Here is a 14,961-nt window from a genome sequence, read left to right on the forward strand (position 1 = left end):
GTAGTTTTAATTTGCATTTCTCTAATTGCTATTGATGTTGAACATTTTTTCACATATTTGTTGACCATTCATATTTCTTATTCTGTGAAATGCCTGTTTAGTTTCTTGTCTATTTATAGATTGGGTTATTTGGGTTTTCTTTTTTGGGGGGGGGTGTTAAGTTTTTTGAGTTCTTTATATATCCTGGAGATTAATGTTCATCTGAGGTACAGGTGGTAAAGACTTTCTCCTGTTCTGTAGACTCCCTCTTCAGTTCTTTTTTTTTTTTTTCATACCTGAGATTGAACTCAGGGGACTCATACCCAGCCCTATTTTGATTTTTATTTAGAGATAGGGTCTCACCGAGTTGCTTAGCACCTTGTTTTTCTGAAGCTGACTTCAAACTTGTGATCTTCCTACCTCAGCCTTTTGAACATTTGGGATTACAGGTGGGCACCACTGTGTGCAGCTAGCTCCCTCTTCATATTCTTAATTGTCTCCTTTGCTGTGGAGAAGCTTTTTGGTTTGATACCATCCCATTTCTTGATTCTTGATTTTGCTTATTGTGGTTTAGGAGTCTTGTTGAGGAAGTCAGTTTGTAAGTCGACATGATGGAGAATTGAGCTTATATTTTCTTCTAGTAGGCACAGGTCTCTGGTTTTGTCTAAGTCCTTGATTCACTTTGAGTTAAGTTTTATGTAGGGTGAGATATAGGGGTTAAATTTCATTATGTTATATATGGATTTCCAGTGTTCCCAGTGCCATCTGTTAAAGAGGCTATCTTTTCTTCAATATATGTTTATGGTGCCTTGTCTAGTATGAGATAAGCATTTAAGTGAGTTTGTCTCTGTGTCTTCTATTCTGTTATATTGGTCTCCACATCTGTTTTGGTACCAATACTATGCCATTTTTTGTTACTATGGCTCTGTAGTATAATTTCATTTCCAGTATTGTGATGCTTCCTGCTTCACTCTTCTTGCTAAGGATTACTTTGGCTATTCTGGGCCTTTTATTTTTCCAAATGAATTTCATGACTGCTTTTTCTATTTCTATGAATAACATTAATGGAGTTTCAATAAGAATTGCAATAAACCTGTATAGCAGGTTTGATAGTATGGCCATTTTGACAATGTTAATTCTTCCTATCCAAGACTATGGGAAATCGTCCCATCTTCTAAGGTCTTTTTTTTTAAAAAACATAAATACTTTTATTAAAACCATTTTTAAAACAAAACAAAAAAAGAGTAGTGAGTAGCACTGTTTCACATTTTTACCAATCTCATTTATGTCTGACTTAATAGAAGACAATTGGATACTCAAGTTGGCTTGGTCATTCCATACATTGCTTTGGTTGAAGTAAATAAAGAAAAAGTGGTTTTAGCTGAACTTGCAGGTGGAGAGAGAACCTCATAAACCCCTGAAAGGGATTCAGAAACCGCCGGGAACCCTCAGGCCATACAAAAAACACTGCAACAAACTCCACTGCTTCTCACTTGAAGTCTATATAGCCATTTACTTAGTATTAGAACAGGCAAATCCTTCCATAACCAAGACATTTGAATAAATTGCAAAGGGGTGGTGATGAAGGAAACCTGAACTCTGGTTAATTCAATATAAAATGATATCAGTTTTTCTCTTTTATAGTGCCTGGGATGGCACCCAGGGCCCTCTCCATATCACTGAGCTACACACCTAGCCTCAGAATGTTTTAAAGATAAGTTCTTGTTCTGTTGCCCAGGGTGGGCTTGAACACCTGGGCTCAAGTAATCCTCCTGTCTCTGCTTCCCAAGTAGCTGGCATTATAGGTGCATGCCACTGTATCTGACTGAACAAACATTTTTAGCTGAAGATTGGATTAGGGTCTTACATATGCTAGGCAAGCACCTTACTACTGAGCCTCAATTCAAGTCTGACAAGTTTTTAACTTGAGTTCAAAATTTCTATCAGTAAAGTTTATACATTACAAACTTTTAAAGCTTACTTTTCCGAGCTAAGAGGAAGTAACATCACATACAATCAGAGTTAACATTTGTACAGTAGTTTTACATCATACAAGGCCTCTTACTGTGCCCACATGATGTCATTTAGTCCTTAGAAGCCCACATTAGAGGAAAACTCAGAGCAGAATCACTCGCCCGAGATTGCCAACAGGAACAGGCTATGGAGCCAGACCCAGTAGAGTTCGATGACTTCAAGTCCCATGTTCTTCCCTTATTCAGCTGCCACTGCTGTCACACAGGAGGAACACAGAGCTGACCAGTCTTCTGGTGACAGTGATCCACACTGCCCCTTGCTAGGCCAGATTCCTTGTGATCAAGTGATGCACTCTAGGGCGTCTCTGCTCTAGCACTATGAACAAATACTTCACAGTAAAATGCTTTCCAGTTTGGGTAGAGGGGAACTTTTGCTTATGTCCATTTTTTTCACATACACAAGAGACAGCATCCATTCTAGAATTCAACTGGGCTTTATTTGACATACAATACAATATGGTTGCAGGAAGCAAACTGAAAAGACAAAGGAGAAAAGACACAGTTCTATCTATTTTATAATTAAGTAACAGGAGGGCAAGTCACTAAATGAACAACAAAAACAGCTAAGCTTGATGGAAGAATTCTTTTTCTAGTGTCCATACTTTTGGAATTCCCACTCTCTGTTGTCCAATGGGCACACGTGCCGTGTTTTGAGCCAGTGAGAGATGCAGTGGAAGTGAAAAGCATGGTTACAGACTCCCCATGCAACGGTACACTCTTCAGAAGTAGCAGATGCCTGGTTAGCTTGACACTCTATGCAAAGATCCATAATATGGTTCTTGCAGATGGCACAGTTATCAACCACAATATCCCAGGCTCAGAGGGCTACTGCATTCCACTTTTTCACTTCAAAGCGCTTCTTGCCTGTGCCGCTGTTGGTGCCGCTTGGGGTATCCATATCTACCGCTGCCGCCACTAAGGCCTTCTTCAATTTCTTTCTTTAGTGTTCTGTAGTTTTCATTGTAGAAGTCTTTCGCGTCTTTTGTTAGATTGATTCCCAAATATTTTATTTTTTATGGCTACTGCAAATGGAACAGTTTTCCCAATTTCTCTTTCAGTTGATTTATCATTCACCATACATTTCAGTTATTGTGAAGTTCCTATACATCAATGTATAGAAATGCAATTGATTTATGGATATTAATTTTATTTCCTGCTACTTTGCTGAATTTGTTTATGAGTTCTAGATGTTTTTTGGTGGAGATATTTGAGTTTTTCTAAATATAAAATCATGTCATCTGTAAGTAGGGATAGTTTGAGCTCTTCTTTTCCTATTAATATCACTTTAATTTCATTCTTTTGCCTAATAGCTCTGGCTGGAGTTTCAAGGACTATTTTGAACAGAAGTGGTAAAAGGCAGCCTACTTGTCTTGTTCCAGGTTTTAGAGGGAATGCTTTCAAATTTTCTCCATTTAGAATGATGCTGGCCTTGGGTTTAACAATTTTTCCAAAGTTGAGATATGTTCTCCCTGAGCCAGTGGGATTACCGGTATGTGCCACTACACCCAGCTCTATTGAGTTTTTAATTTGGTTTATTGATTCCTTCATAGTATCAAAAAATACCATTCCTCGTTTTTCTAGTGTTTTGAACATGAATGGATGCTGTATTTTGTTAAATGCTTTTTCTGCATCTATTGAGATAATTATGTGATTCTTGTCTTTAAGTCTATTGATGTGGATGAATCACATTTATTGATTTTTGTACATTGAACTAGCCTTGCATCCCTGGGATGAGCCCACTTGATCATAATGCACTATCTTTTTAATTTTTTTTTAATGTGATCTGCCAGTATTTATTAAGAATTTTTACATTTATGTTCATCCATGATATTGATCTGACGTTTTCTTTCCTTAATGTTTCTTTGTTTGGTTTTTGTATTAGGGTGATACTAACTTCACAGAATAAATTTGGAAGAGTTCCCTCCTTTTTTATATCATGGAATAATTTGAGGAGGATTGAGTTAGTTCTCATTTGATGATCTGGTAGAACTCTGCAGAGAACCCATCTGACCCTGGATTTTCTTTGTTAGTAGGCTTTTGATGGTGTCTTCAATTTCATTGCTTGAAATTGACCTGTTTAAGCTTTCTATGTCCTTCTGATTCAATTTGGATAGGTTATATGTCTCTAGAAATGTGTCAATGTCACCAAGATTTTCTATTTTATTGGATATAGATTTTCAAAATAGTTTATGAATACTGCCTATATTCAGTAGTGTCTGTTGTGATATTTCTGATTTCATTGCAAATTTTAGTAATTTGAGTTTTTTCTCTTTTTCTCTTCATTAGTTTGGCTAAGGATTTATCAATTTTATTTTTTCAATTAGTCAATTCTTTGTTTCATTGATTCTTTGAATTTTTTTGTTTAGATTTCATTAATTTCTGCTTGATTTTAATTATTTTATGTCTTCTACTGATTTTGGTCTTGATTTGTTCTTTTTTCCCCTAGGGCTTTAAGATATAATTTTCAATTATTTATTTAGTGAATTTTTATTCTTTTAATAAATAAGTTCAGTGATATCAATTTTCCTCTTAGAACCATCTTCATAGTTTCCCAGAAATTTTGATATACTGCATCACTATTCTCATTTACCTCTAAACATTTTTTTTATTTTATCCCTAATTTCTTCTGCTATCCATTGGTCATTGAATAGTGTATTATTTGATCTCCAGGTGTTAGAGGAACTTCTATTTTTTTATTTTATCATTTATTTCTAATTTTATTCCATTATGATCTGATGGAATGCAAGGTGCTATCTCTATTTTTTGTATTTGCAAAGAGTTGCTTTGTGGCCTATTATTGTATGGTCTATTTTAGAGAAGGTGAATGTACTGCTGAGAAGAAAGTGTATTCACTCAATGATGAGTGAAATATTCTATATATTTATGTTAAGTCTAAATTATTAATTGTATTTTTTAAATTTTTTTTGTTTTAATTAGTTACCATGACAGAACAATGATCTTGACATATCATACATTTGAATCATATTGTATTTTTTTAGTTCTATAGCTTCTTTATTTAGTTTTTGTTTGGAGGGTCTATCCAGTGATGAGAGAGACATATTAAGGTGACCCAGTATTATTTTTTTTTAAAGAGAGAGAGAGAGAGAGAGAGAGAAGAATTTTTTTAAAGAATTTTTTTTTTAAAGAGAGTGAGAGACAGAGATAGAGATAGAAATTTTTTTAATCTTTATTTTTTAGTTTTCGGCCGGCACAACATCTTTGTTTGTATGTGGTGCTGAGGATCGAACCTGGGCCGCACGCATGCCAGGCGAGCGCGCTACCACTTGAGCCACATCCCCAGCCCTAAAGAATTTTTTTAATATTTATTTTTTAGTTTTCGGTGCACAACATCTTTTGTTTGTATGTGGTGCTGAGGATCAAACCCCAGGCGGCATGCATGCTAGGTGAGCTCGCTACTGCTTGAGCCACATCCCCAGCCCCAAGAAGAATTTTTTAATATTTATTTTTTAGTTTTCGGCGGACACAACATCTTTGTTTGTATGTGCTGCTGAGTATCGAACCCAGGCTGCATGCATGCCAGGCGAGCTCACTACCGCTTGAGCCACATCCCCAGCTCAATGACCCAGTATTATTGTGCTGTGATCTCTTTGATTTTTTAAATCAAGAAGGGTTTGTTTGATATCTATAGATGCTCTATTGTTTGGGGCATAAATATTTATGATTATTATGTCTTGTTGGTGTATAATCCCCTTAACCAGTATAAAATGACTTTCTTTGTCCCTTGTTATTAACTTTGGCTGGAATTACACTTTATCTGATATGAAAATAGAAATTCCTGTATTTCTATTGAATATAGGTCCATGTGAATGACCTATCCCTTTACCGTCAGTCTGAGATATCTTTTCCTATGACATGAGTCTCTTGGAGACAACATATTGTTGGGTCTTGTTTTTCTATCCAATCTGCCAGTCTTTGTCTTTTGATTGATGAGTTAAGGCCATTTACATTCAATGTTATTATTGAGAAATTATTTTTAACACCTGTCATTTTTATTTACTTCTGTTTTCAATTTGAATTAGTTTATCCTTTGATTGACTATTCTTCTAGTGTAGCTCCTACCTTTGCTAGTTTTCAATTTTATTTTTTCATGTCTTCTTCATGAAATATTTTATTGAGTACATTTTGTAAAACAGGCTTTCTAGTTGTGGGTTCTTTTAACTTTCATTGTGGAATGTTTTTATTTTATCTTCAATTCTGAAGCTTAATTCTGCTGGGTATAATATTTTCTTTCAAAGCTTGATATATATACTATTCTGAGACCTCCTAACTTTAGGGTCTGAGTTGAGAAATCAGCTGAGATCTAAATTGATTTCCCTCCAAATGTGCCCTGTCATTTTTCTCTGGGCAGCCTTTAAAATTCTATTATTCTGTATGTTAGGCATATTCATAATGCCTTGGTATGAGTCTGTTGTAAGTTTGTACATTTGGGATCCTGTAAGCCCCTATATTTGTTCCATTTCATTCTTAAGGTTTGGGAAATTTTTTGAAATTATTTCATTGAAAAGATTGTCTATTTCTTTAGTTGTATTTCAGAGCCTTCATCTATCTGAATAAATCTTACATTTGGCCTTTTGGGGTTATCCCATATTTCTTGGAAGTTCTGTTCAGGGTCTATTAACATCTTTGCTCCATGGTCAACTTTATTTTTAAGATTACATATTTTGTCTTCATTGCCTAAAATTCTGTCTTCTACTCAGTCTAATCTGCTGGTGATGCTTTCCATTGATTTTTTTTTTTTTTTTGTGGGAGGAATATGGGGTTGAACTCAGGGCACTTGACCACTGAGCCACATTCCCAGTCCTATTTTATATTTTAGATACAGGGTCTCACTGCGTTGCTTAGCGTCTCACTAAATTGCTGAGGCTGGCTTTGAACTCTCAATCCTCCTGTCTCCCCAAGCCACTGGGATTACAGGTATATGCCACCACACCCAGATCTATTGAATTTTTAATTTGGTTTATTGATTCCTTCATTTTGATGATTTCTGATAGATTTTTTTTACAGATTGTCTCTGTCTTTGATTTTTTTGTAGTTGTAGATGGTCAGAATACCTTTATTTTTATGTGGTGCTAAGGGACTGAACCCAGAGCTTCACACATGCTAGGCAAGCACTCTGCCACTGAGTGATAGCCTCAGCCTCAGAACCTCTATCTCTTTATTGAAGTTATCTTTCACTTCCTGTATTCTCTCTGATTTTGCTCCTTACATCATCCTTTATGTTGCAGATTAGTTTAACTGTGTACATTCTAAATTCTTTCTCTGACATTTCTTCCACTGTGGTGTCCATAGATTTTGTTATTGAAGTATCTTGGTTTGTTTGGGGTAATTTGTTTCCTTGCTTGTTCACGTTGTTTGTGTCTCTATCCACCTAAGAGTATGGATCTAAGGCAGTAGAGTTCTACCTGTGGACTTATAGTGTCCCTGAAGATTTCCACACTTCACTACTTAGAGAGACAAATAGTAATGAAACAATATATACAACATAAGCCAAACAGTTACTGCTATGACTCTGCAATGCTAATTGTCACAATAAAAAAATGATGTGATCAGTTATTGCCACAGTAAAAAACAGTAAGTTTTCAAAAGGTTTAAAATTTGAATGGTGGCTAGGGACATAACAGAAGTTATATAGGATGTGAAGATTATAAGAGAGGAGAAGAGAAAATAGAAGTAAAAAATTTAAGGAAGAGTGAAAGTGAGAACAATAGAGATTGGCTGTTAGCAAAAGAAAGGAGAGAAAGAGAATCAAGGTAAATAGATAAGTAAGAAAAAACATGTAAAGTAAAAATTGTAAAAAAAATAAAAATAAAATAATATAAAACAAAACTGAAATATATTAATCAACACCCTAGTCCTCAAAATACTGATCCATGAAAAATAACTGGCTTCAAAAATGCTATAAATGAAAAGCAAATATGAATATGTACAAGTGTCCATGAACCATTTAGGTCACAATTAAACAGAGAAAAGAAAAAAGAGGAAAATAATTAAAATTAAAATAAAAAATAGATTTCAATAAAAATTTAAAGAGTTGTTTCCATTGGCGTTCAAAAGATTCTTATCAGCTTTAGGTGGGGTGGGCTGGTGTTGTATGCCTGTCTGCTCTACCCTCAGGGTGGGGTTCCCAGAGAGGGGAAATTCCATAAGCAGAGTTCCTGGATGTGGAGTTTAGGCTAAGGTAGGCTCCAGGTTCTTTGTTGAATGGTGATTGGTCTGAAGATTTGACCTCTGGGTCCCAGCAATTGCTGGTCAACACTGGAAGACTGCATCCCAGGGATCTCTCCTGGGTTCCACTTGTGTGATGGAGGAGACAATTTTTAGTCCCCTCTGTTACCCATGGACACCAAGGTTCCTGGTCTCTTGGGTTCAGTCTCCATACTCAATCTCTCCCACCTCTGCACTTTTGAATTCCCAGCCAGGGTCCTCTCTCCCAGCAGGTCCTTCAATTGGCTGGATTGCGGGTTGGGAGTGTAAACCCCTCTCCAAGTTTGATTTTCTCCTGGTCACTTGAGCACACTCTATGTCATGCAGTGTGGGTTTGGCAGGCCTATATTTTGGGCCAAACTCATGTTTGTCAGGAATTGGCTCCCCAAGCTGCTAGCCCCCAGACTATAGCTGCGATATGGTTCCTTTTCTCCTCCACGGGCAGCTGGGAGAGATGCAGCTTCTTTCCCACACAAGGATATTGGGTAGCACAACTTTCAGTTTAGTTGGGCAATGTCTTTTATCTCTAATATCTCTATACCCAGACACAACTCAGGCTGCCGGTCCCTTTAATTCCCTTATCTTTCCAGTTTGCTCACAGATGGACCACTCTGGCTGCTGCCTCTAGTCATAGCCACAAAAATGGCACTGGGGATTTCTTTCTTATTTTATTATATCCAATTTCATGAGTCCCTGGTCATGAAATTGGATATAATAAATTGAATGCCTAGTATTAAATCCTAGTAAAACACACACTCACCCTTTTTCTTTCTCATCCATCTTGCTGAGAAGCTGCCTATCTGCTTTCTTGGTTTCAGAGCATGGAGCAGCCAGGAAAGCAACCTTCTCTATTCCACCATCTTGAAAAAAATTTTTCCCCTCATTCTTTCTTTCTTTCTTTTTCTTTTCTTTTCTTTTTTTTTTTTTTTTGGTACTGGGGATTGAATCAGGGGCACTCAACCACTGAGCCACATCACCAGCCCTATTTTGTATTTTATTTAGAGACAGGGTCTCACTGAGTTGCTTAATGCCTCGCTTTTGCTGAGTCTGGCCTCAAACTTGTGATTTTCCTGCCTCTGCTTCCCCAGAGACGCTGGAATTACAGGTATCCACCGCTGTGCCTGGCTCTTCCCCTCATTCTTAAGATAAAGACCTAAGTTGATTCTTACCACTGCCTTTGAGGCCTGGTATGAAGTGTTTGTCTCACTATGACATTTTAAAAGCACTTTCCAGCCGGGTGTTGTGGTAGATGCCTGTAATGCCAGTGATTCTGGAGGCTGAGGCAGGAAAATCACAAGTTTGAGGCCAGCCTCAGCAACTTATATCTCTCATACTCATAATAATCATAATAATATCACTTCCCCCGTACTTCCAGTATAATACCACCATTGGTCTTTCAGTTCCTCTGCTGAACCATGTTCCTTCCCCCTCACTCTCTTTGCACACACTGTTCCTTCTGCCTGGGATACTTTTCTCTCCATTCTCACTCAATTTCTGCTCATTGTTTAGGTCTCAGCTTCATGTCATGTACTCAGAGAAGGACTTCCTTCCTTCCATTCTCAGAAGAAGAAAAACACTAATTTTCCTTCACACTGTTATCACAAAGAGATTAAGTGATTGCTTAGTTAGGTGTTTAATGTTTGTTTCCCCTATTGGACTCTAAGCTCTATGAGAGCAAAGATATGTCTTGTTTACTACTCTATTCCCAACACAGAGTCTGGTGCTTGATATAGAAAGTAGGGACTCAATGCATTTCTTTCCTTCTTAAATCAATTAAAGACAGATATTTCCCTTTCCTTCTACAAATTTCATATCATCATTTACACATTTCTTGTTCTGTGTGTCATTTCTCTTAGGTAATGATTTCTGAGAGGTTGAGACCACAACTTTTAAATTGTGTGGTGTAGTATCTAGCAGAATCCTCTTATATTGTGGGAATATAGAACTGGGGGAGGGAAAGATGAACAGAACTTATTAATAACCTCAATACCTGTTAAAATACCCTTGGCTTATTAGGGGCAGTGTGAACTGTGAGCTGTGGTTTGATCTCTACTATGTAATAGTTATGTGGCTTTGGGCAAGTTACTTTCCTCTCTGGTCCTCAAATACCTTAACTATAAAATAAGGATATAATACCACCTTTCTATTAAGGCTGCTGGAGGGATTCAATGAGATAATACTCACAAAGACCTAAAACAGGGCCTGGTCTTAGGAAATCTCAACAAAATGTTAGTCACATTTTAAAACCTGTGGTTAAAAAAAGAAAAAGAAAAAGGTTGCTGGTTTCTCATTTGGTACTGGAAGAAGCTTGAGAATAGTTGTGGTGGTGTGAAGTTCTCTGTGGGAAGTTAGAGTTGGAACACTTAAAAATGTAATGCCTCCTCCTCCTCCTCAATCTTTTTCCCTACAACCAAGTCAAACCTGAGGACAGTGGGAGAGAAAAGAAAGAGGATAAGTGGGCGCTAGCTATGTTCTACTTGGTTCTAAATAACAGCAGTGCCAGTTTTTACCTTCTCTTGGATCTGTGTTCATATTGTTTAACATGCTTCTTCACAAGCCATTGCCAGACAGATGAGGCATGCTAAGGGAGGGCTACATGTTCAGATTCTTGACACCTGACAATTTGCAAATGCTGCTTTCTTAGAATCTGGAAGGTCATCAGACTCTTCCTCCTCATTTTATTGTTACCCTTCTAGTTAATAGATCTTACTAAATAAGGGCCCTTCAAAAGCCATAAAAAAGCAAAAACAAAAACAAGTCAGAACTGCAGCAAGGAACTGGTTCAAAGACCGGGGCCCTTTTTTTCCCTCCCCCTGGGATCCATTAAATATTTTTATTTTTATTTAATATTTCATTAAAAAATAAAAGAGATACAAAAAAGTCAAATAGTTAATCTTCCCTGAAGACTCAGTGTTCTCTCAAGGCCTTTTTCTTCTTTCCTGAAGGCACACTTAGTTCTCAAACAGAAGGTAGGAAACAAGCCCAGAGATAGTTTTCCCCACCCCTTTTAATCTTGTGAAAGAATGGCCAATTCCAGAAATTCCTCCTTTGATCAGAAGATAAAGCAGAACAATGCTGTGGAACTAAATGGATTCCTAAGGGACATTCTTCTAGGGTATGGAAAGTTTGCTAGAGCCTGTGTACAGAAGGTCTCCTGGGTTTGGTGAAAAGTTAGAGAAGGTGGACAGGAGGTAGTTATCACAGCCATAAATTGCTTCTAGGCTTCCTCAGAGAATAATAGGGCCTTTTCTTCTTTCTCTTTTCAGATGGGGGTCTCCCTGTGTTGCTCAACCTGGTCTCAAATTTCTGGATTCAAGTGATCTCCTGCCTCAACTTCTAAGTAGCTAGACTATAATCACAGAATAAAAACTACATTCAATTTTCCCATCTCCAGGGAGGTGTAGGCATGTATATTACAATGAATGGAGGAGAGGACTTCATCTACTCCACATTATCCCTACCCCTCTTAAAAAGATAGAAATAGCTGGACACAGTGGCACAGACCTGTAATGCCAGCAGCTCAGGAGGATCACAAGTTCAAAGCCAGCCTTAGCAAAAACTGGTGTGAAACCCTGTCTCTAAATAAAATACAAAATAGGGCTAGGTATGTGGCTCAGTGGTCTGTGCCCCTGAGTTCAATTCCTGGCTACCCCCCCACCCCACCCCCGCGCCCCGCCATGCTCCTGACAAAAAAACGTCTTAGAGATCCCCTTATCCTTGGTCCCCAAGTAGAAGCAGCCAATTTGCTATTCCTTATCCTTAAACTAGTTAGGTAGTGTGTCCTCTTTGATGGGGAAAGAGGTCGTGAGAACTGCAATCTAAATCAATATGCCACATTACAATAAAATTTTGCTTAAAGAACAATCATTATACAATGCTTTTTTCTTGTAAAAACCTGGACATGGTGGCTTGTGTCTACAATCCCAACTACTCGGGAAGACAACAAATGTGAGGCCAGCTTGGGCAATTGAGCGAAACCCTGTCTCAAAATATAATAAAATAATAAGGGCCGGGGGTATACCTCAGTGATGAGCATGCTTGTGGTCAATCCCACCCATTGCACAAACGCAAACAACCAACCGCTAAAAAACCAAATTTGAACCGGAAGGCAGCCAGCTTCACCATTTGTAAAGTGGGGACAATTTTCCAATCTGCTTCACCTCATTATGTGAACAGTCGAGGGCTGAACACTTCACAAGCTTAATCTCATTGAGTTCTCATAAGAAGGTATTTCTATTATGGAGTTTGGGTGTGGAGATATTTTGTAATACAGAAAGCAATGTGGCTGTGAGTTATTGTCGGGCTATCTTCCTTACCTAGCTGTGGCCAAAGACTAAATGAGACACTAACGTGAAAGCACTTTACAGAAACCACGTGATGGGTTACAAATTACACACTCCACAGCACTTCATCCACTGTGAAGACTAGGTAAATGGGGGTTGGAGTGAACGATTTTGTCTTGCCAGTACGTTTCAGTCTTCCAATGCAAACTAATCTCACCGGGGGCCCGGGGCCACTACCACAATTCTGGGAGCCGCAGTCCGAGTAAAGGCAAGCGCGGAGTCCTGAGAGAGGGCATAGGAACAATAGGATACTTCGATGCCCGAGACTCTTGGCCGGGCTTCGAATGCCGGGTCGGAGAGGAGGTTGGCTGGGGGATCCAGCGAGCTCGCTACTTGCCCAGGGGTTGCACACAGGGAAGTCCAGGGTCAGTAGCCAAAAGCCTCAGAACGGTAGCTCCAGCCTCACGGGGCGCGTCCCGGCCCCGCCTACCACCTCAGGTAGGCCACGCACAGCAGCCAATCCGCAAGACGCCTGGGCGCGGAGGGCGGTGCTTGCCTGCCGGAAGTGACGTGATGTGCTTGGCTGGCCGCGGAGTCCGGCGGAGCTTTCGGCGGCGGCTGAGTTAGCCGAGGGAAAATGGCTCGGACCGTGGCGGCTGCGACGGCTCGAGTTGCAGTGGAAGGACAGACTCAGGCAGCGTGAGGTGAGAAGTGGTCATAGTAGCCGGGGCCAGTACCGGGGTACATCTTGAGGCCGGTACGGGGGACTCTGCCCTCCGAGGGCGCAGTGGGATCCCGGGATGGGAGGGTCCCTTGCCGCCGCCCCCAGACCGCCGGTGACCGCCTCTGACGCTCCGTCCGGTACTCTTGGCGCTACCCAACTCGACTCACATCCTTCCCGGCCTTGCTTCCACTAAGGCGGTTGCCAACGTCCCGCGGGAGGTGCGAGGGGCCCGCGTCTCTACCAGGCCCCTTTTGTCGGGAGCGAGGGTGCGCTGGGGAGTTAGTTTTGACCTGAGCGGGAGGGAAGGCCACCTCCTGGTCCCTGGGGACAGAACTGGAGCCACAGTGTCCGGTCTTCTTCTCTTATGAAGTTCTGGCGAGTGTGTATGTGTTGCATTTCTCAGTTATGGTCCCTTTCCCCTCCTGTCCCAACTCGATCTTGGGGCTAATGATTCTTTTTCTTCTCCCGGGATCCCCCTCCCCCATCCTGTTCCCTTTTTGTCGGAATCCACTTGCTTTGGAAAGGCACTATTATTTGTGTGTATTTAGCGCATCATCCTTCTGGGAAAGCGCAGTTAGATTTAAAATATTTGCTTAACTGCTCCTGAGTCGTGACAGAAGAACAGTAAATAATTAAAGAATAAAAACCATACTTATTTTTCTCGCAAAATTGTTTGGCTTTGAACACGAGATTCTCCAGCTATAGAATCCCCCCCCCCCCCCCAGGGAGCAGGGATTGAGGAGGAAAATGAGGAAGGAGAAACTAAATGAGGAGGAAAGCCTGGATTTAACCTGAAAAGAGAGCCTGGGGTAATTCGGTTTTTAGCCTGATGGAAATTGGAATTTTAATTATATTTTTATTTTAAACAGCGTTTGAATTGAGGGAAACGAATGTGACATTACTCTTTGAACACGATTACTTATTAAAGAAGTATCCTAACACCTTTCCAGGTGGGTTTCAGGTCCTGTTGGAAAAATCATTTAGTATATTGGATTGATATCAAAGACCACAAGAAGGAGGGGGAAAAAGCAAAACTGTTCTTAGAGGAATGATGAAGACATAGTATAATGAGAGAAGACTACACAGAGGTCCAGGAACACTGATTCCAGGGGAGACTTTGTACCTTTGCCTCCTTGGAGGCCTTTAGCAGTCCTGTCATAATTGGACTTGGTGCTGTTATTCACCGTTTCAAATTAGACTGAAGTGTTTTAGCTGAGATGTACAAACTTGTGAAGATATTTAAGACAGTGTGTGAATTCTGAAGCACGTTATAATATTGAGAAAATAGAGATTTATTAACTGAAACTTGATTTTAAAAACAATTTTATGTATGTACAAAACACATAGAGCTTCCACCAATCCCATAATTTTGTGCTAAATTAATAAATATAAAGCAAATTCTTTTTCCGTATGAAAATCTCTGCTATTTTGAATGCATGTTGCTTGCATGCTACTTCTTTACAGATTCTTTGTTTCTTCTGCCATCAATAAGTTAAATTTTTTCATTTAAATTGCTGCATCAGTTTCCATGTCTAGGAATCTTTCCTTAATCCAACACATTGTTTTGCACTGAGCACATTCATGAAGTGAACTTAAACCTAAAGTGAGTGTTGAATTTCCCAAGAACTCACAGTTCTTATCCAAGCATCAGACTAACCTTTCAAAGCAATAGTGGTATAAGCATTTTTTTTTCTACTTCTTCCCCTCTCCCTCCACA

General features: G+C 39.3%; 1 protein-coding gene and 1 pseudogene across 6 annotated transcripts in view; one reads left to right on the forward strand and one right to left on the reverse strand.

Moving 5' to 3' along the window:
- Nucleotides 1–2,427: 2,427 nt before the first annotated feature.
- On the reverse strand, nucleotides 2,428–9,017 carry LOC101968432 (E3 ubiquitin-protein ligase RBX1 pseudogene; annotated as a pseudogene).
- A 4,050-nt stretch (nucleotides 9,018–13,067) lies between these two features.
- Pik3c2a (phosphatidylinositol-4-phosphate 3-kinase catalytic subunit type 2 alpha) overlaps nucleotides 13,068–14,961 on the forward strand; it is a 119,532-nt gene continuing 117,638 nt past the window's right edge. For 5 of the 6 annotated variants that reach the window (XR_013437737.1, XR_013437738.1, XM_078046404.1 and 2 more), the window contains exon 1: nucleotides 13,068–13,224. The gene's annotated coding sequence lies outside the window, so the exon portion shown is untranslated. Of the gene's footprint in view, nucleotides 13,225–14,113; nucleotides 14,195–14,961 lie in introns of all 6 variants that reach the window. The other variant, XM_078046405.1, reaches the window with a different exon arrangement.

This window comes from Ictidomys tridecemlineatus, chromosome 4, assembly GCF_052094955.1.
Source record: "Ictidomys tridecemlineatus isolate mIctTri1 chromosome 4, mIctTri1.hap1, whole genome shotgun sequence".
Taxonomy (NCBI): Eukaryota; Metazoa; Chordata; class Mammalia; order Rodentia; family Sciuridae; genus Ictidomys; species Ictidomys tridecemlineatus.